This window comes from Clupea harengus, chromosome 20, assembly GCF_900700415.2.
Source record: "Clupea harengus chromosome 20, Ch_v2.0.2, whole genome shotgun sequence".
Lineage (NCBI taxonomy): Eukaryota > Metazoa > Chordata > Actinopteri > Clupeiformes > Clupeidae > Clupea > Clupea harengus.
Window position 1 is genome coordinate 6767494 of NC_045171.1, and position 20851 is coordinate 6788344.

Consider the following 20851-nt stretch of genomic DNA (forward strand, 5'->3'; position numbering starts at 1 on the left):
TCAACGATTCCCCGCAAATTCAGCCCGACGTTGCAATTTTCAGGGGTGCAAACTCGTCACCTTTTGGCGAAATTCTGTGTTTCTGATCCAAAATAGGTCATTTGTGTGATTCGTGTAAATCTGCAATAAAGAAAATTAGGGGGGGGGGGGGGGGGGGGTTGTCATGAATATTTTTTTCAAGCTTGTTCGTTTGGCCAACCCATTTCACCATAACAGGCACGCTTTTTATTTCGAGTCCTCGCGTCTGTTCGAAATGGAAGGTAGCTGCCTCGATGCCGTAATAGACAGGTGTATTGCAAGACATGTCTTTCGGGTGAAAGCGTTGGTTTCGAGCGCCCTTTTTAAGATGGCATTTACGGTAACGTGTGACGTTGGTACGCTGCAAAAACGTTATGCTATCTAACGTAGGCTAACGTGCTAAAGTCAGACAGTTGGCTGACAGACGCCTCGCAAATCACATCAACCATTTTTGCTGGTTACAGTAACGGTGTTATGGGATAGTACAGTGTCTTTTTCTCAGTAACTTTTGAAAAATCTAGGCGTGAAAACGCAGACAAATTTACATTTACATAAAAGAAATGGCCGTCAGACAAGTTTGGTCCGGAGTTTAGCTGCTAAAGTCAACTTCTGTCCTATCGTTTGAAGCAAATCTTTTAGCTCTGGCATTGGTCTCCCATTATGTATTTATCACTTCACTGGATTGGAAGTCCATTTTCCAGGTTAGGTTTGCCTCCCCTAAGGGCTTTTTCACTGTGGTTTTATGACAGATCAGCAAGACTTTCGAGGCTCTTCACATACGTAAAATACATTACCTATTCTATGGATACAAACGACATATAATAAAAGTGTCTACAAATATTTCAGTGATGACAAACAATGAGAAAGCAAAAGGCATGCGCTCAACCCAGTGTGTGAGGGATTGCACAATCTGAGATGAGGCGCAGCTCGTTGCTCACTGTTTGAACAGGACATGGTCAAATTCAGCGATTTTGATTATAAAAATGATCGGAATCATACAAAAATGTAATTTAAAGCACAGATCAGTAGATAGATATTAATATTTATTTTATTTGATCATTATTTGTTTTTTACTTTTCATGAGGCTCTGCCTACCCTGACCGCACGTCCCTATGTGTATGTAATCTGAATCACTGACCCGTTTTCTACTGCCGGGCGTTTCACTGCAACTGAACAAACTTACCACTCTCCTACTTCAGTTTGTTTTCAGAATGAGAGAATTTTAGGAGGAGGATGCCATTACTGTGGCTCAACTAGAGGCCGGAGTTTGGTGCAAATGGGCCTTGTCCTGACAAGCTAGACTCAAAGTAATGTAAAGGGAGAAGAATATGTGTTCCCACTGTCACAGTTTTTCAAGAACACGGAGAAGCTAGGCCATGCCTGATGCAGCCTCTGTTGATTTTCTGTTCCAATAGTTGACCCTTTTTTAGCTTAATACCTGATGGAGATCTGTGACATAAATGTGCTTTGGTGAAGTGGACTGGAGTGGGTGGTCGGGAGGGTATTGGGGTAGGTGGTTGGGTTGGCCTGTGCCCGTGCAACATTCAACACAGGAATGTTTATGATTAAACTGTTACCAGAGCACAAAATTGTTTACTACAGCACAAAGTTCTTCTAGCCTCATAATTTAGTTTTCAAAGTGCACCAGGTTGATGCATTGAACTTTAAAATGTGCAAAATGTTCTTATATATAAAATATATTCCCCGGGGAGCATGCCCCGGACCCTCCTAGGAGGTTTGCATCGTTGTCACCTTTTTCATCCCTGATGAGTTTGCACCCCTGAATTTTAACAACTTTCCCGCAAATTTGACAAATCATTGTCGTCTCCTTCAACATTCTCCCTTCCGCTACACCAAGGGCGGAAATTCTGCCCTGCGGACACGGCGCAGACACTAGCAGAGTTCTAATCCGTTGTAAACAATGAGAAAGGCTACACCAGACATGGAAATTGAACGCAGCCCATGTCTGCACTGAAGATTCAGAAATAGATCTGGCTTCAATTTTTTATAATTTTCCGCAAGGTGTGCATGGCCCTTTTTACATAGCGTCTGGTAATAGACCTATGAAATGTAATGAACATTATTTATTTTGCTGTGAATAATGAAGGAAGCAATAAATCCGATTATTTCCCAAACCCTCGAGAGCTGTTGCCATGGAGATTTAACATTACTTTCGGATTGAAGATAAGGTAGCAGCTAGTGTAGAAGAATGGATGACTTGAAACTGGACGATATGAAATTGAACAACATAAACACCTATACAGATAAAATAAATCAACAAGGATAGCGAAACAGATTGATAAGCATAGAATGAGAACGGCAGAAACGCTGGCAGGACGTTAGACGACAAAACAGATCACAGTGACAAAGGCTGTTTTTTTTTTCGTTTTATGTGAAGGCTGAGATATTCATAACATTTTATTCAGTCTTACTTGTGGTCCTTTTGTAATACCAACAGGTGCACTTCGTTGTGGATAAGTAAATCCTATGTACTGTTCCCGCTACGTGTTAACATAGCTTATTATACGGCTCGTCAGAATGTTCCAAACAGTTCCGTTGATTTGAATGGGCCATCCCAACGTTCGCCAGTGAATATTTCCTGATTGACCGCTGTCATTGGCAACGGGTTTTTTGCTTCTAATTCACATCTTTCATATCATTCCGCAAGTAGTCCGGTCATTTAACGTAACAGCTTTATTGTAATTTGAAGTCAGCAAGTAATGGGTTGCTACGCAACACCTGAAACTTAAAAGTTCTATTTGCTTGAAGAACTATTTATTTCTTAGCTGAAATCACGAAACGGCAACTAAGTCATTAAAAAGAGGTATGTTGGAGGAATGTCTTCTATCGTTTTTGGCATTTAACCGTATAATAAGCGGGATAATGTGCGCGTCGGGGTGCTATTCGCCCCGTCAGGATTTATTTTTGGATAATGACCTCCGTACAATACATTATCCCTTACATAACTAGCTAGGTTTCTAGATAACTGTCTAACAGCTGTTGCCATTCCCACGAGACGAACATTTGAATGATGTCAAAGTAAAAGTCCTACTATACTGTGTTCGTTTCCATAACAACAATACAAGCAATATACATTTTCTGACCTAAATAAGGAGAGGGCAGAACAGCCTATTGTGCTAAATTTTTGTAGTCAGAGTCGTGCTGATGATTGTTTCAGAAAAGCTGCAACCAGCAAATGAGTAGAGAACTTGTTGCTGCTGAGGGGCATTATCATAGGTGCTACCGTGGATACACGCGTGGAGAGTCGGTTGAAAGTTCTGATGGAATGGAACAAGGAGAAAATGCAGAAACACAGTATGAGGCAGCAGATAAACATGCCCATGAGGAACTGCTTGCGTATATCAGGAATTAACTCTTTTCCAATCCAAAGATAATACCCATGACAGACCTGACGTCAGAACTAGTGTCAATGGACTCTCTTGGTTTCAGCCAGGTCAAAGACTTGACCAAGAAACATCTTCTTCGGAAGTTGGAGACTGAGCTGGCAGGGTCCATCCACATCTTACCTGACGACAAGGGAAGGTTACTTCTGTACCCAGACCGCCTAACTATGAGTGAGCTTGCCAAAGCCACATACTCCTTGAAAATGGAGCTGCAACATGCCAGGGCCATCAAAGTTGAAAGTGGTGTCTCTGATGCCCTGCTTGGCATGCATGCCTTCACTGGTTGTGACACCGTCAGTGCCTTTGCAGGCCATGGGAAGATAGGTGCCTTAAAGCTACCAAGAGACCTTTAGTGAGCTTGGACGTTCTTGGGATGTGTCTGATGAGCTTTTTGAGAAGCTGCAAAGATCACATGGCGTATGTATGTGCATTCTACCCGCACAACAGATGTGAACACACTTCGTCACCAACTCTTCTGTACTAGACGTGGCGAAGCAGAGTCCAGTCAACCCCCACCGTGTGAGGATTGCCTCTTAAGCATGCAATGCGTGCTAACTATCAGGCTGCCATATGGAGGCCTCTGAAGACCCAACCCTCCCAGCCAGATCCCAAGGAGAGTGGGTGGACCACAGACGATGATGGGAAGCTGGCGATTGAGTGGATGAGTGGCTCACCAGCACCCGATGCAGTGTTGCAGTTGCTCACCTGCAAGTGCACGAGGTCATGCAAACTGCCATAGTGTCTCACCAATGGCCTGAAGTGCACAGATATGAGCAAACTGCAAACCTGTTCTAATCAACCCAGTGAGGAACAAAACACTGTTGAGTTAACGGACTCAGATGATGGTGACGGTGACTGAGTCCTAGGTTGAGGGGGTGGACCTAATATTTCCCGATATATATGGTTGTAATTCTCTAACAGACAATGTTAAATAGCACTACTATTCAAGCCATCACTATTATTGTTGCATAGAACATGCCAATTGATGTTAAGTGAGCCTTGTGTACAAGTGTAGCATCATCCAGACATATGCACTTTCAGACCACTAATTACACAGTTGTACATGTAATGTGTGTTTTGAAGTACTGGTAAAAAGAAAAAGAAAACAAAACTACTTGTGTAGTTTCATCATTACTATTGTGGCCTAGGTTGATTATATACAAACAGAGGGACTACTATTTAGTTAAATTTAACTTAATATTGTATTTTGAAGAAAGAACCACTACATTTTATTATTTGAAACTGCAAATTTCGCAAAAGTAGATTCATAATGTAAACTGTTCCACTACATAGGAGGCCATTAAAAGTATTTATTGGTGGGTTTATTTCAATGGAGACGAGATAATAGTATAATGGTACAGTTATACATGATGGCTGGAGAATTCCTCTTTCCGCGTTAGCCTGATAGGGGTCTCTCTGTTCAAGAGGTGAAAACCACTAATAAGCTGCCACTCTGAAAGGGTTATCACATCAAAACATAATCTAATGGGATGTATAACAATTAAAATATAGCAACTAGAATTTGCCCACCTAGATGGTACCGATATGTGAAATTTCAGGTTTGGGCCCATGGACTACAAGGATGTATTTGAGCAACTGTGTGACGCAAAGGAGCATGCTGGTCTGTCATTAAAGTCGCTCCGAGGAATAACAACATAGTTGTTTGTTTGACTTTTTTTTGCTTAATTTACAGAGAAATAGACACTGTGCAATGTAAAAACCCCCGTTATTGTAACTGAAAAATACGTCTGAGGGTATTTGCGAGGTATCTGAGCCAGCTATATAATGGGATTATGTATAATCCAGCGATCATTATCTGTTAATAATAGATGTAGTTATTGTCTATGAAGACATTATCCCACTATTACTGCTGTATATGTAAGTCATCAATGGGACAAAGTGATCCTAAAGAGCAACTTTAACAAACACCTTTATCCAAAGAGCATCTTGCATTGCCCCGGAATTGAAACTCAGGTCAGCTACTTGTTATTCAACAACACTAACCATTGTACTGTGGGATATTTTTTATGTTAAGATGAACATTTCAGTATTAGCATTTCAGTATTCGGATTAACTCATCAGTATGAAAGTCTCACTTTAGGAAGGGCAGACTAGGCCGGAAGCAGTAACATAGACATGATTCACTGATGTTAGCAAGTCAGCAATAAAGTCACGACACACATTCCAAGTAACCCCCGGTTAGGAGGGGGTCTCAGAGGATGTCAGGGAATCTCAGGAGATCCAGACACACACACACACACACACACACACACACACAGGGGTACTCAGGGGAGTTACAGAAGAGGGAATAGTTAATTCTGATTGGTTTTGGCAAACAGCCAGATAGAACACACCACGATGTACAGGCCTTAAAATGGCATGCAAAACGTTCATACAATGAGATCGAGCTAATCCATGGACCATCTCCTTATTGTAGCTTATTGATTACAATAATAAACCTCCAGATTTCTACATCCAGTCTCCGGTCTTCTGATTGAAAGAAAAGGTGTAGTGAGATCCCATTCTCGCCACAACAGTACCACTGATCACACAAAAGTGGTATATACAGTATTGTGATAGGCAAGCCCCCCAATGACCAGACTGGACGCTCATCGGCCCCCAGGTAATTTGAGTTTGAGACCCCTGTTCTACAGTGTTTTTGAAAGAGGAAACGCCCGTCAATACGATGCCTACACGGAGTTCTACAACACCAAAAGAGAAATTAAAGTTTCCATGGTGGATTACATCATTGAATTCGACCGGACTTACAACAGAACGAGGAAGTTAAAAATGAAGCTTCCAGATGCTGTTTTAGCTTTTAGGCTGCTTGATACAGCAGGACTTAGTGTTAAAGACAAACAGTTAGCACTTACCTCTTGTTCAGACCTCGCGTTTAGTGACATGAAATCCGCCTTGAAGAGAATCTTTGATAATAAATCGCCAGAAGGAGCTAGTGAATCAAATGATCCGGACTGCGCATGCTACATGCGATTTGCTGTGAAACGTGATGCACAATCTAGTTAAAAAAAATCAAAGTACCGTGCCAGGCTCAAATCCATTCGACAAATTCGGGAGAAGATCACACTGCTGTCTGTCAAAGCACTTATCACTGGGCAAAAGTTTGTCCCCACAAAAATGAGCAGGCAAAATGTACAGAGGATGTTGAGAAGTTTACACAAAATGTAGATGAGTGCAACTTAACTGTTGACGTAGCAATTCTCACTAGGCTAATGTAGGGATAAACTTATATCGTTTACAGAAGAAAATGATTCACACTGCTCATATCTGTTAGTGGTAGACCGGAAAAAGAAATACTTTATTTGCGTAGTTGTATTTATACTGAACATCACGTATGACGTATGAGATCACATATGTTAACACCCCCACTTGATCACGTAGGCTACTCACCAAATCATAGGCTTACAAATAATACAAAACTTTAGTATACAGGCTTCTGTACTAGTATACTGTATAACAGAGACACTCTATCTCTATCATTTCTTTATTTTGATTGAGTTTAACCTTTTACATACCAAACATAAATGTCATAAATCTCTCCACCTTGAACTTTGTCATTGGCTTTGTCATGACATCTGCCACCATATCAACTGTAGGACAGTACTAAATCAATATTTTCCCATCAGTTACTGCAGAACTAATAAATAAGACCTTTGTCAGGTTTTTAATGGCACACACGACACACTGGAACACACACGTGCATATATGGAGGCGACACAGGACACACACACACACGCAGGTAGGCCTGAGGTCGCCGTGAATTTATTTTCTGCTTTTTCCCATCCTGGACCGTCCTTCCTCAAGGACCCCCCCAGGAGCAGTGGGCAGCTTTGCAGCACCCGGGGACCAAGTGAAGTGAACTGTCCATCTTTGGTCAGGGATAGACATGAGTTCTGTTATTTTGCATGTTTTTACTGTTGGGGTTCTTAGTGGAGGAAACCCCTTGTGAACACGGGGAGAACATGCAAAATCCACACAGAAAGGCCCAGGAGATAGCCCACCTGAGCACTGTGCACTTTGGGGAGGATCTGCCCCCCAGAGCCAACAGCGCCCCATGCGGGAATCAAACCCATGACCTTCTTGCTGTGAGGCAGCAGTGCAAGCAACTGAGCCACCGTGCCACCAGGAGCGGACTGGCCATCGGGGATACCGGGGGAATCCCCGGTGGGCCGACGGGGTTGGGATGGTCCAAAATACCGGCCCACTCCGCTCACCAAACGGCCCTTCCCTCTAACATCGCCGGCACCTACGCTATTCTATGCTACACATAACACATATTATTGACTCTATTTCCAAAAGCTGCGTATTTTCACTGACTGGATTTTATACTACTCCTTGCGATCTGTATTCACACTCATGGTGCTTAGTTTTCGAAACTATTCTGAAGTGTCTTCTTTACTCATCTAATGTCTTCCGTAAGTCTAACTTTGTTTTAGGCGTTATTAAATGTCAATCGCTCTAGCCTACTCAACACTTGCATCACTCGCTCTCAGACACCCCCCCCCACACACACACACACACACACAATCACACACCCACACACCCAGCATGCAACACTACTGATACCACTGATGTTCACACCCCATCGTATGTTCTGTTGATAGGAGAAAATTCACCCTAGTTACCTCAGGACTCCGGAGCTGCATATAAGTATATTTATTAGACAAACAACAATTGCAATCGGGCTCACTCCCAGCACAAGGCTGAAAGTGAAGCCATGATAAACACATCGCACAAGGTTTATATAGACAGAAGTTTAGTTTAGTGCTTAGTTTTCGAAACTATTCTGAATAGCCTGCCGGCTTGCGTGGTGAAACCACTACAGATGATCCAGAACGCGGCGGCGTGGTGTTCAACCAACCGAAAAGGGCACACGTCACCCCGCTACTCATCGAGCTCCACTGGCTGCCAGTAGCTGCTCGCATTAAGTTCAAGTCACTTATGCTTGCCTACAGAGTGCTTACTGGTTCTGCTCCCACCTACCTAAATGCTCTTGTAAGGGCAAATGTTACACCCAGGACGCTGCGCTCGTCTAGTGAGCGTCGTTTGGCACTGCCGTCCGTGCAAGCACGGCAATCCAGACTATTTTCATTTGTAGTTCCACGTTGGTGGAACGAACTGCCTAGTACTACCAGAGCAGGGGCGTCCCTCTCTACCTTCAAGAAGCTTTTGAAGACCCAACTCTTCAGAGAGCACCTCCCCTCCTAACTGGCACCTGACTAGCGCTTAACTTGCACTTCAGTAGTTACATTCCTGCACTTCTTTTTCCTCTTTTCTAGGTTGTTGTTTTTCTAATTCTCATGTAAAGTAGTATTTATTGTTACACCATGCTTTTTTATTGCTCTTAGCTTGACTGTTCTCTCCCTTGTACGTCGCTTTGGACAAAAGCGTCTGCTAAATGACTAAATGTAAATGTAAGTGTCTTCTTTACTCATCTAATGTTATCCGTAAGTCTAACTTTGTTTTAGGCGTTATTACATGTCAATCGCTCTAGCCTACTCAACACTTGCATCACTCGCTCTCAGACACCCCTACACACACACACACACACACACACACACATTCACACACCCAGCATGCAACACTACTGATACCACTGATGTTCACACCCCATCGTATGTTCTGTTGATAGGAGAAAATTCACCCTAGTTACCTCAGGACTCCGGAGCTGCATATAAGTATATTTATTAGACAAACAACAATTGCAATCGGGCTCACTCCCAGCACAAGGCTGAAAGTGAAGCCATGATAAACACATCGCACAAGGTTTATATAGACAGAAGTTTAGCGTTCAACAGAGATAACCACGTGGTGGATTTCTGACGTCCGAGGCAACGATGGAAGTTTTGCAAGGTCGGAAGAAGCACAGTTCGAACCTTCTTATCACCTCTGGTCTAAACATGCTCTTGTACATATGCAGACTAAGTGGCACCTAATATTCTAAGTTACACACACGCAGAAAAGCCATTTCATAAGCACATGATTCATACATTCTTAAGTAATTAACAGTGTTTGCAAATTATCTCCATCATCTGTACTGTTCATTTCTACAATATAGTGTGCGGCTTGTCCAGTGGCGGCGCCAGAGATTTTTTTCTGCAGGTGCTATGGGGGTGCTCGGCGTTTTACCGAGGGTGCTATGAAATTAGGGCGATAGCATATGTGTCACATGGTTCTCTACTACAACACCTCCCCACCATATTGTCATATCTGTTTACATGTTTGCTCTCTGAAGCGTCTTTGTGGTCCATGAAAAGCGCCATACAAATCGATCGTATTATTATTATAATTAGGCTGCTTCCGACGGACGCGCACATAGCCGTGTTCCTCTGCGACGGTCACTGACAAAATGCATGCAGCATGTTATAGATTCCGCAATCCCAAATACTTCACTTACTTCAGTGGGGGTTAAAGTTGGCGCCAGATGACCACCAGGTCACCACTACCATGTCTGACAAATTAAACTAAACATAAATAGTTCAATACATTCTAAACTAGAGGGCAAATTAGAATAGCAGATAAAATGAACTAAAACAGTCAAAGAGTCAGAAATGCTTTCAAAAAGTATATATTATTTCAGGTCACAATCAATAAAAACATAGAAGCTTATGTATACCTGGCTAGCACAGACAGACTGCTCGTCCTAGGCTAGAATCTCTGATTTTTTAAGGCGGATCCAGAAAAATCCCCAAAAGAGACCGCATTCATTAATGTTACACATCTAACAAGACCGTTCCACCTTAAATCTTAAACGGTGTAAAGATGCAGGCCCCTTTTAAAAGTGAATGAAACAAAACAGTAGGCACTCAAAACCACAATAATCAGAGCTAGATCATTGTATCATTGTACAATAAAACTCTTAAAGAACAGGCAAAAATGCAAACAAAACTATGCTGGAAAAGCCATAAGCAAAACCAAAATCCGGGCAAGCCAGCAGACCAGGTGTAGCATGGCTAGCACCCTCAGTAGAGGTGTAGAGTTGATCTCTTTGACCACGACGTTCCTCTTCTTCTAAATCAGATTCAGATACCCCTTGCATTTTTTCTCCTTCTTCAACGTCACATGATTCTTTTACTCGTGGAATTTTGGGTATCAAAAACCGATCCATTATTGTGAAATTGTTGATACTACCGCTTGACTTTGGCTTTGACAGTGCACTAGCTCTCTTTCTCCTTCAATCGTCAGGAAACGTCAACGTTCACGCATGCGACGTGTCTGTGTCGTGCTACGTGAACAATCTGTTATTATTTTCTTTTGTGATTGAAATATTATTATCACACAATAAATTAAATTAAGAACGCAGAATGAAATTAAATAACAATAATAAATAAACCATTATTTTCTTGGGGGTGCTATGGCTAATCCAGGGGGAGCTATAGCACCCCCTAGCCCCCCCCTGGCGCCGCCCCTGGGCTTGTCCATAAGGGTGATTGGGGCGACGCACTGCCTACGGGAAAAGGAGGGGTTTTTTTCTGTCGGATTCTACCACTAGACCGTCTGATCTGCCTCTGCATGTCATTGTCGAATCAGCCAACAGTCACCCAGGCAACAGTCAGACAAACGTGGTGCTTGAAATGACCCCGCCTCCTTTTTGGGCAAAATGGAAATCGCCCCAGATCTCTCTCATTGACTCTCTTGTTAAATCCATTTTTAACATTCAGTGCAACAACTCCATTCGTTCTTTGAAAGTCGGCGTTCTAATGAAGATAAATTGACAACAAAACATTTAGGACTTCTTAGACCAAATGTATCCATTCAACAGGTTTCTACAAATACTTATTTTCTGCATCAAATACAAATAAAGTCATAAATGTTATAAAATGCAGTTTTCTGGATTTGTTTGTTGATATTCTATTTCTCACTGTTAAAATACACCTCCCATTACAATTATAGATCACACATTTCTTTGCAAGTGGCCAAACTTGAAAAATCGGCAGGGGTTCAAATACTTATTTTCCCCACTGTAGTTGGTTTTGACTTATATGTTGCCCCCTTCTTTATGTTGTTATTGGACATATCATGTGTCCTGTTAAGCTATGTTACATCATACAACTTTTGAGACATGTGGATGATGAAAAAGTGGGATATTTTAATGTGGAGCCACATCATGTTTGCTTATGAAGGCTCCTGGATGCAACTTTCTTTCATAGCTTTCCACCTGTAACTAGCTACTCTAGCTATGTAGGTAGAGGGGAAATATTTTTGTTGTGTGCTGCCATCTAGTGGACAAAAAGGTATTACTGTATGAGTTAATCAGCTAACAACAAATTGATACAATTATCTTGCTTAATGTAACTACTGAATGGGTCGCCTTAATCATTATCAAAAATATGCCCCCCCTGAGAATTTTTTCCAGGAGCCGACACTGGTTCCTACTAATTCTACCCTCTGATTCCAGTTTCTTTATTGTGTGGTCTTTCTCTGCTTCATTCATTCCTTAAGGCTCTGTAGTTATACATATAACCATCTGATACTAGCCCAGAGTTAAGCATATTCATCTAGAAAACTATACCTACCTTGGAGTGTTACAATAGCCAGTATCATTTTATTCCATGTGTCCATCCAGTCTGTAGTATAGTTAAGGAAACGCGAACTACGGAAGCCAGGAGAGGAGACCGCGAAAGTACAGAGATAAGTCACATGTATGTTAGACGAACAGAGTTGACAATAAAAGAAGTTAATGACAACCAGTTTCTTTATTGGACAACACAACATTTATGGCGACGAGGATAGTTTAAATGGACTCAGGATTTGAAAATGCAAGATTCATCCAAATACACTGAAGAACGACACGGATTCAACGTTCAAAACCAACAGTGAAGTCTGCTAGTTGAACGCGTTAGCTAGGCTAGTGCATCGAGATGGAGGACCGCGGAACACCTGCTGTTGTTCCAGTCGGATATGCTATGGCACAGATATCACCTCCAAACCCTTTGAACATGGGAGCTTCAGACTTGTATACGGAATATACACTTTGGATGGAGTCTTATAAAAATGTTGAGATAGCCAGTGGATCCATACACAATCCAGATGACGTGAGAAGAGCTACTTTGCTACACTGTATAGGCACACCAGTGCAACGAATTTTTGCTAATCTGCCTGGTCTGAAAGTAACGTTTGAAGAAGCTAAGACTGCTCTGACTACCTACTTTACACCTCGGAGAAATGTTGTTCTAGAAAGGCATAAATTCAGACAAAGAACTCAGACTCAAGACGAGACTATTGATGCGTTCGTGAATGCACTCAGAGAACTAGCTAGATCGTGTGACTTCGGAACACTCGAATCGGACACGATAAGAGATCAGATTGTGGAGAAATGCGTGAACAAAAGACTACGTGACAAATTGCTGCAAGAGGAGGGGCTCACATTGGAAAGAACATTAAGAGTATCAAGAGTTTTTGAAGCTGCGCAGGCTGAAGCAAGAGCACTGTCGGACGACAGTAATCAGAAAGATAGCCATGTGAACTTCAATAGGAGTGGACACAGAGCAAGCGCAGGGCACGAGAAAAGAACGAAAGGATTCGGAAAAGACAAGAGACGATCATGACAACGGTACTGTGTGTCATAGATGTGGAATGTCTAACCACACAGCAGATGACTGCGGAGCTAGAACTGCTAAATGCCTCTACTGTAAGAAGGTGGGTCATTATGCTCGAGTTTGTAGGAAAAAGAACAGCTCGACAGGAGAAATAGAAATCAAAGGAAAAAATGATTCAAAACAAAGAAAATCAGAAAAGCCTATTAGGATTGTAAATGAGCAGAATTCAGATGATTCTGATTAATTTATTTATTCAGTAGATCCAGAAGGCAAAGAAACAATCCAAATTAATGCACAAAAAGTGAAGATGGTAATTGATACAGGAAGTGTCATACCTCGACCGGCCAGGAGATGCCGCCAGAACCCACAAGCCCCTGAGTTCCGGCCTAGGAAACCCCATGCCAGGTGATCAGAGGAATCACCTGGTCCTCGTTTCAGGCGGCTGTCTTAAGCCCCTTGTTTCTGAGCTTCGTTGCTCAGTCATGAGGTTTCTAACCGAGGGACAGTCAACTCTGTATGCTCACCTGCTCCTAGCAGGAACTTGCTCCTGTGATTATTGATCCTTGTTTGCCGCAGCTCACGGTCTGTTGGACTTTATATGGTTTCTGTGATTTTGGATACTTTGTGGACTTTTTGAGTTTGTTGCCTAAAGACGGCGTTTTGTGTCATTTATTGGAAGGACATCTTTTGTTTACCGTGTGCCATTGAATCCGTCGTTGTTTCTGGAATAAACCCTCTGTGAGTCCTCCAAACCTTGTCTCCTGCATTTGTGCTTCACAAGATCCTAACAGCATGACTGAGCCACAAGCAAGCGCAGCGGAGACAGAGGACGTGCACACAATCCTGAGCAGAATGGGTATGGCTATGGAGAGGCGCGTTCACACCCTGGGGCAGTTCCTGCACCAGCTGAATAGCTCCGTCCCGACCACCTCTCAGGCGGGGCCCAGGAGTGATACAACACCTCAGTCTTCAACCCCTGCGACACCACCAGTCGTTTCCAGCCCTCGTTCTGGCACCCGCTTCCCACTACCCAAGCAGTTTGAGGGAGACCCGGAGGTCTGCCGGGGCTTTTTGACCCAATGTGCCTTGGGTTTCCGACTACAGCCAGACAGCTTCCCCACAGAGGAGTCCAAGGTGGCTTACATCACCACCTTGCTATCTGGAAGAGCCCTGGAATGGGCCACGGCAGTTTGGGAGAGGGATCTACCCATCTGTCACGACGCCGCAGCATTCATGACCGAGGTCCAGACCATCTTTGGGCGCCCCACCAGTCGTCGTGAGTCAGCCAAACATCTCCTCCAACTCAAGCAAGGCAGGCGGTCAGTGGCAGACTATGCCATAGCGTTTCGTACCCTGGCTACACAATCTGGCTGGGAAGGGGACTGCCTGATGACTACATTCTATCACGGTCTCCATGAAGATCTGAAAGATGACCTGGTCAACCGGGAGTGGGGACACAGCCTTGAAGAGTTGATGAAACTTACATCTGACCTGGACCGAAGATCTCGTGAACGTAGACGGGAACGCACTTCTAACGTCCAGTTCTCCTTAGCACCCCCCAGGAAACAGCCTCCCAGTCAGCTCCCTTACAAGGAAGTGGAGGAACCCGTGCAGCTTGGGCGAGCACGAATCTCACTTGACGAGAGGGAACGACGGAGGCGTGAGAACTGCTGCCTGTACTGTGGGGTGACCGGCCACTTCAGGGATAGATGCCCAGAACTCTTGGGAAAAGACAAACGCTCGCTAGGACAGAGGGGACCACTAGTGAGCGGGGCGGCTAGGTCCTCTCAACCATCGTCACGGCTGCAGCTTTCGGTCACACTGGAGTGGGAAGGTGACTCCAAGACTTCTCTCCCTGCATTGGTGGACTCCGGGGCAGAGGAGAACCTCATGGACCTCACTCTGGCTAAAAGACTCAATATTCCTTATGTGGTGAGTCCCTCCACTTACACTGTCCAGGCTCTAGATGGACGACCCTTAGGGTCAGGACTAATTGAGTTTGTCACTAAGCCTTTGAAGATGCAGGTGGGGGTCAAACATGTGGAATGGTGTAGATTCTTTTTAATTGACTCCCCAAGAGAGCCTTTGGTACTGGGGTATCCCTGGCTAAAGACACACTCCCCCCAGTTTAATTGGAGAAGGGGTGTTTTAGTAGCTTGGGGACCAGAGTGTGAAGGGACCTGCTCCGGCGAACTGCCCAGAGGACACGGCGTGCACAGGACCATGGTCCAGGGGTCGCCAAAGCTTTCTCAAGTAGTTCCCGAGGTAGACCTAGCATCGTTGCCTCAGCAGTACCATGACCTGAGAGAAGTGTTCTCTAAGTCCAAGGCTAGTACTCTTCCTCCACACAGACCATACGATATGGCTGTTGACCTCCTGCCTGGCACGATGCCCCCACGGGGTAGGCTGTATCCGCTGTCCGTACCTGAGACCAGAGCAATGGAGGAATACATTCAGGAGGCTCTTGGTAATGGGTTAATCACAACATCCACGTCTCCTGCTTCAGCAGGTTTTTTCTTTGTGCCCAAGAAGGATGGGGGCCTACGCCCGTGCATTGATTACAGAGGCTTGAACAAGGTAACGGTCAAGAACAAATACCCTCTTCCCTTGATGTCCACGGCGTTTGACCTACTCAGGGGGGCAAAGTTTTTGTCCAAGCTGGACCTGCGTAACGCTTACCATCTAGTGCGCATCAGAAGCGGTGATGAGTGGAAGACTGCCTTTAGTACTCCTAGTGGCCACTACGAGTACAAAGTCATGCCCTTTGGTTTGTCTAACTGCCCTTCTGTGTTCCAGGCTCTGGTGAATGACGTGCTGCGGGAGATGATTAACCGGTGTGTATTTGTCTATCTAGACGACATCCTCGTCTTCTCCAAAGACCTTGAGTCTCATGTCCAGCAGGTCCGACGGGTACTCAACCTTCTTTGGGAGAACAAGCTTTTTGTGAAGTTGGAGAAGTGCCAGTTTCATGTGTCTAACACGTTTTTTTTAGGCTTTCACATCTCACCACAGGGCGTGTCTATGGATCCTGGAAAGGTGCAGGCTGTTGTTAAATGGCCAGAGCCCACGTCTCTGAAACAAGTACAACGCTTTCTTGGTTTCGCTAATTTTTACAGACGGTTTATCCGTAACTTCAGTTCTGTTGCAGCTCCCATTACTGCACTCACCCGTGGCCAAACATCCAGGATAAGATGGACAGCAGAAACCCAGGCAGCTTTTGAGGCCCTGAAGAAACGGTTCACCACTGCGCCTATCCTACGGCACCCCGACCCTGCTCTTCCCTTCATGGTGGAGGTGGATGCCTCCAACACTGGGGTTGGTGCCATACTCTCCCAGAGGTCATCCCAAGATGGTAAGGTCCATCCGTGTGCCTTCTACTCGCGGAAGCTGACGCCTACTGAACAAAGGTATGATGTCGGGGACAGAGAGTTGCTAGCCATTAAGCTTGCATTGGAGGAGTGGAGGCACTGGCTAGAGGGGGCCACTCACCAGTTCCAAGTACTCACTGACCATAAGAACCTACAATACTTGAAGGAGGCTAAGAGACTAAACCCCCGCCAGGCCCGGTGGGCCCTGTTTTTTAACCGTTTCGATTACATCCTCACCTACAGGCCGGGTTCTAAGAACACGAAGGCGGATGCCCTTTCCCGTCAGTACGATGCCTCCGAGCAGGATGCTCCACCCGAGAGCATTATTCCACCATACCGAGTGATAGGGCAAGTACGACTGGCCTTGGAAGACTCCATCCTTCAGGCTCAGCAGGTGGAACCGGATCCAGGAGGTGGCCCATCCGGTTGCCTGTTTGTCCCGACAACATTACGGGCTGATGTGCTTAGGTGGGGTCATGATGAGCACCTAGTTGGGCACCCCGGAACACGTCGGACGTTGGAGTTCATCCGTCGTCGGTTTTGGTGGCCCAACATGAATAAGCAGGTGTTCGCTTACGTCCAAGCCTGTGCTGTGTGTGCCACACAAAAGTCTTCTCACCAAGCTCCCGCAGGGCTGCTTCGCCCCCTCCCTATCCCCAGTCGCCCTTGGTCCCACATCTCGATGGACTTTGTTTCAGGGCTACCACCGTCCGAAGGTAACACTGTCATTTTAGTAATTGTAGACCGTTTTTCTAAGGCTGCTCATTTTGTCCCTCTTCCCAAGCTACCCACAGCCAAAGAGACCGCCGAGGTCATCCTGAAAGGTGGTTCGGTACCATGGAGTGCCGGCCGATGTGGTGTCCGATCGGGGTCCACAGTTCAGTTCAAGGTACTGGAAAGCGTTCTGGTCCCTATTTAAGACCTCTGTCAGTCTCTCTTCAGGGTTTCACCCCCAGTCAAATGGGCAGACTGAAAGGGTTAACCAGGAGCTGGAGAAGTACCTGCGCTGTGTGGTCTCCAAAACCCCCAAGACCTGGAGTCGCATGCTCATCTGGGCAGAGATTGCACATAACCAGCTGGTCAACACCTCTACGGGTATGTGTCCGTTCGAGGTGCAGTTTGGATTCTTGCCACCATTCTTCCCCTCTGAGCAACCCAAGGTGAACGTCCCCTCTGCTGAAGCTGCTATCGCTAGGTGCAGAAGAACCTGGAAGCGAGCTCGTACAGCCCTGAAGCGTGCCTCCGCATGCTCTCAGCGTCAGGCCAACCGCAAGAGGAGAGCTACCCCATCATTCCGCGTGGACCAGAAGGTGTGGTTGTCCACACGGGATATCCCTCTGCGTGTGGAGTCCAAGAAATTCAAGCCACGCTTCATCGGGCCCTTTAGGATTGTGAGGCGGATAAATCCAGTGGCGTATCAGCTTGCCTTACCAAGGTCGCTTCGGGTGAGCCCAGTTTTTCATGTCTCTTTACTGAAGCCTGTTCTAACCTCCCCTTTGTCTCCTCCAGCCCCCCCACCTCCACCTTCTCGTTTTGTGGCAGGCGGTCCAGTGTTCACAGTTAAAGAACTCCTGGACTCTCGGCGAGTGGGCCGGGGAACACAGTACCTGGTTGATTGGGAGGGGTATGGTCCGGAGGAACGCTGCTGGATACCAGCGCGCCACATCATTGACAAGTCCCTCATCCGCGACTTCCGAAGAGACCAGCCTGGTGTCGCAGGACCGTCCGGTGACGGTCGTAAGGAGGGAGGTACTGTCATACCTCGACCGGCCAGGAGATGCCGCCAGAACCCACAAGCCCCTGAGTTCCGGCCTAGGAAACCCCATGCCAGGTGATCAGAGGAATCACCTGGTCCTCGTTTCAGGCGGCTGTCTTAAGCCCCTTGTTTCTGAGCTTCGTTGCTCAGTCATGAGGTTTCTAACCGAGGGACAGTCAACTCTGTATGCTCACCTGCTCCTAGCAGGAACTTGCTCCTGTGATTATTGATCCTTGTTTGCCGCAGCTCACGGTCTGTTGGACTTTATATGGTTTCTGTGATTTTGGATACTTTGTGGACTTTTTGAGTTTGTTGCCTAAAGACGGCGTTTTGTGTCATTTATTGGAAGGACATCTTTTGTTTACCGTGTGCCATTGAATCCGTCGTTGCTTCTGGAATAAACCCTCTGTGAGTCCTCCAAACCTTGTCTCCTGCATTTGTGCTTCACAAGATCCTAACAGGAAGCAGCAGAAACTTCATAGGAGATGGTCTTTACAATAGACTGTTTAAAAGAAATACAAAGTTGAGACAGACAACCAAGAAGTTTTATGCATATGGACAGAAAACACCCTTGCCGTGTATTGGATTTTTTGAAGCTGAGCTTTGCTGGAAGGACAGCAAGATAAAGGATGATGTCTATGTTATCAGAGGAGATGTTGAAGCACTGTTAGGAAGAACATCTAGCTTCTCAATGAAAATTCTGAACAAGAAAGAGACAATCAACACAGTACAACATTCAGCAGAAAGATTTCAGAACTTGTTTGAAGAATATGCAGAACTTTTCAAAGGACTAGGAAAAGTGAACGGCTACACGCACAAAGTGACAGTAGATCCATCAGTACCACCAGTAGCACAGAAACTGAGACAAATTCCATATCACATGAAAGAAGCAGTGAATCAGGAATTAGACAAAATGCTTGAGCAGGATATCATAGAGGAAGTCAATGAAGGATCTGAATGGGTGTCAAACCTACTGCTCACACCGAAGAAAGATACAGCTGAGATGAGACTATGCGTAGACCTCAGAGAAGCGAACAAAGCCGTCATCAGAGAAAGGCATCCCGTACCAACTGTTGATAGTATATTGCAAGCAGTTCAGGGTTCTAAAGTCTATGCAAAACTCGATGCCAGGAAAGGCTTTTGGCAAATTGAATTAGACCCAGAATCAAGGAAATTGACAACATTTATATCACACAGAGGCTGCTACAGATACAAAAAAGTCCCGTTTGGATTATCATCAGCACCTGAGGCCTACCAGAAGGCTATGGATTTATTGATAAGTGGAATGCCTGGAATTGTATGCTACATGGATGATATGGTGCTGTATGCAGATGATGAAGACCAGTTGGAAGAAAGGCTGAGGAAAGTGTTTAAGAGATTTCAAGAAAGAGGATTAACACTTAACAAAGACAAATGTGTGTTGGGACTGAAACAAATTGAAATACTTGGACATGTGATCTCAGGAGAAGGAATAAAACCTGACCCAAAGAAAGTTGAAGCCATTAACAAAGCACCAAGACCTGAGAATGTGACATTACTCCGTTCTTTCTTAGGCACATGTGGATTTTTGATGAAGTTCATTCCAAACTACGCCAACATATCAGAGCCACTAAGACGATTGACAAGAAAAGGTCAAGAATGGCAATGGAACAGTGAGACTGAAAAGTCATTTAATGACATGAAAAGAGCAATGGTAAGCCAACCATGTCTGGCATACTTCAAGCTTGACGCACAGACTACTGTGATTTCAGATGCCAGTCCAATAGGATTAGGAGCTGTACTACTTCAGAAACAGTCTAACGGACAAAACAAACCAGTAGCTTATGGAAGTCGCTCACTGACCGCCACCGAGAGACGCTATTCTCAAATAGAACGTGAGGCTCTAGGATGTGTCTGGGCTGTAGAACACTTCAGAATATACTTATGGGGAAGCAAGTTTGTTTACAAACAGATCACAAACCTTTGATCTATATGTTTAATCCAGAAAAAGCAACAATGCTACCACCACGAATCCAGAGACTTGGGATGAGACTGCACCCTTTTGAATACACAATTGAACACATAGCAGGGAAGTGTAATGTTGCAGATTCTCTCTCAAGACTTCCTTTGGCTGTAACAGAAGACAACGAATATGTTGATGATTACATGGAGAGAGTACTTTCCATCATCACAAATGAAGTGCCTGCCATTACGCTTGATGACATCAGAAAAGACACACAGGAGGACGACGTACTACAGCAACTCGTTCCAATCATACAAACAGGACAATGGCCGACTCAGATTGCTGAGGAAATGCAACCATATAAAAGATGCGCAGATGAATTATCAACGCACACTGGATTGATCCTGAGAGCGCACCGGATCGTGCTGCCAAAAGGTAAAATCAGACAAGCAATGCATATAGCACATGAAACACATCAAGGAGTAGTGAGAACAAAACAATTTCTGAGAAATAAGTTTTATTGGCCTAATATGGACATTGATATTGAGAGAATGATTAGGAACTGCAATGCTTGCGTTCTGAACCAACCACTACATGAAGATCAGCCACTCCAACCACTAGAGTTACCTCCAAGGCCATGGACAAAGTTAGGCATAGATTTAGTTGGTCCAATAGGAAATCTACACATACTGACAGTCATTGATTACTATACGTCTTACCCAGAAGCTATAGTGTTATCAGATATATCATCACAGTCAGTGATTGGAGAACTGATAAAAATCTTTGCACGCTTTGGATACCCCCTA

The 20851-nt window shown here is 44.8% G+C and overlaps 1 protein-coding gene across 3 annotated transcripts in view; it reads right to left on the reverse strand.

The window, feature by feature from the left end:
- Positions 1–20851, reverse strand: part of LOC116217970 (serine protease FAM111A-like) — a 37369-nt gene that overhangs the window by 14652 nt on the left and 1866 nt on the right. The window contains exon 1 of one of the 3 annotated variants that reach the window (XM_031557979.2): positions 6296–7142. The exons of the other annotated variants lie outside the window; for them this stretch is intronic. The gene's annotated coding sequence lies outside the window, so the exon portion shown is untranslated. Of the gene's footprint in view, positions 1–6295; positions 7143–20851 lie in introns of those variants that run through there. 3 annotated transcript variants of the gene reach the window in all.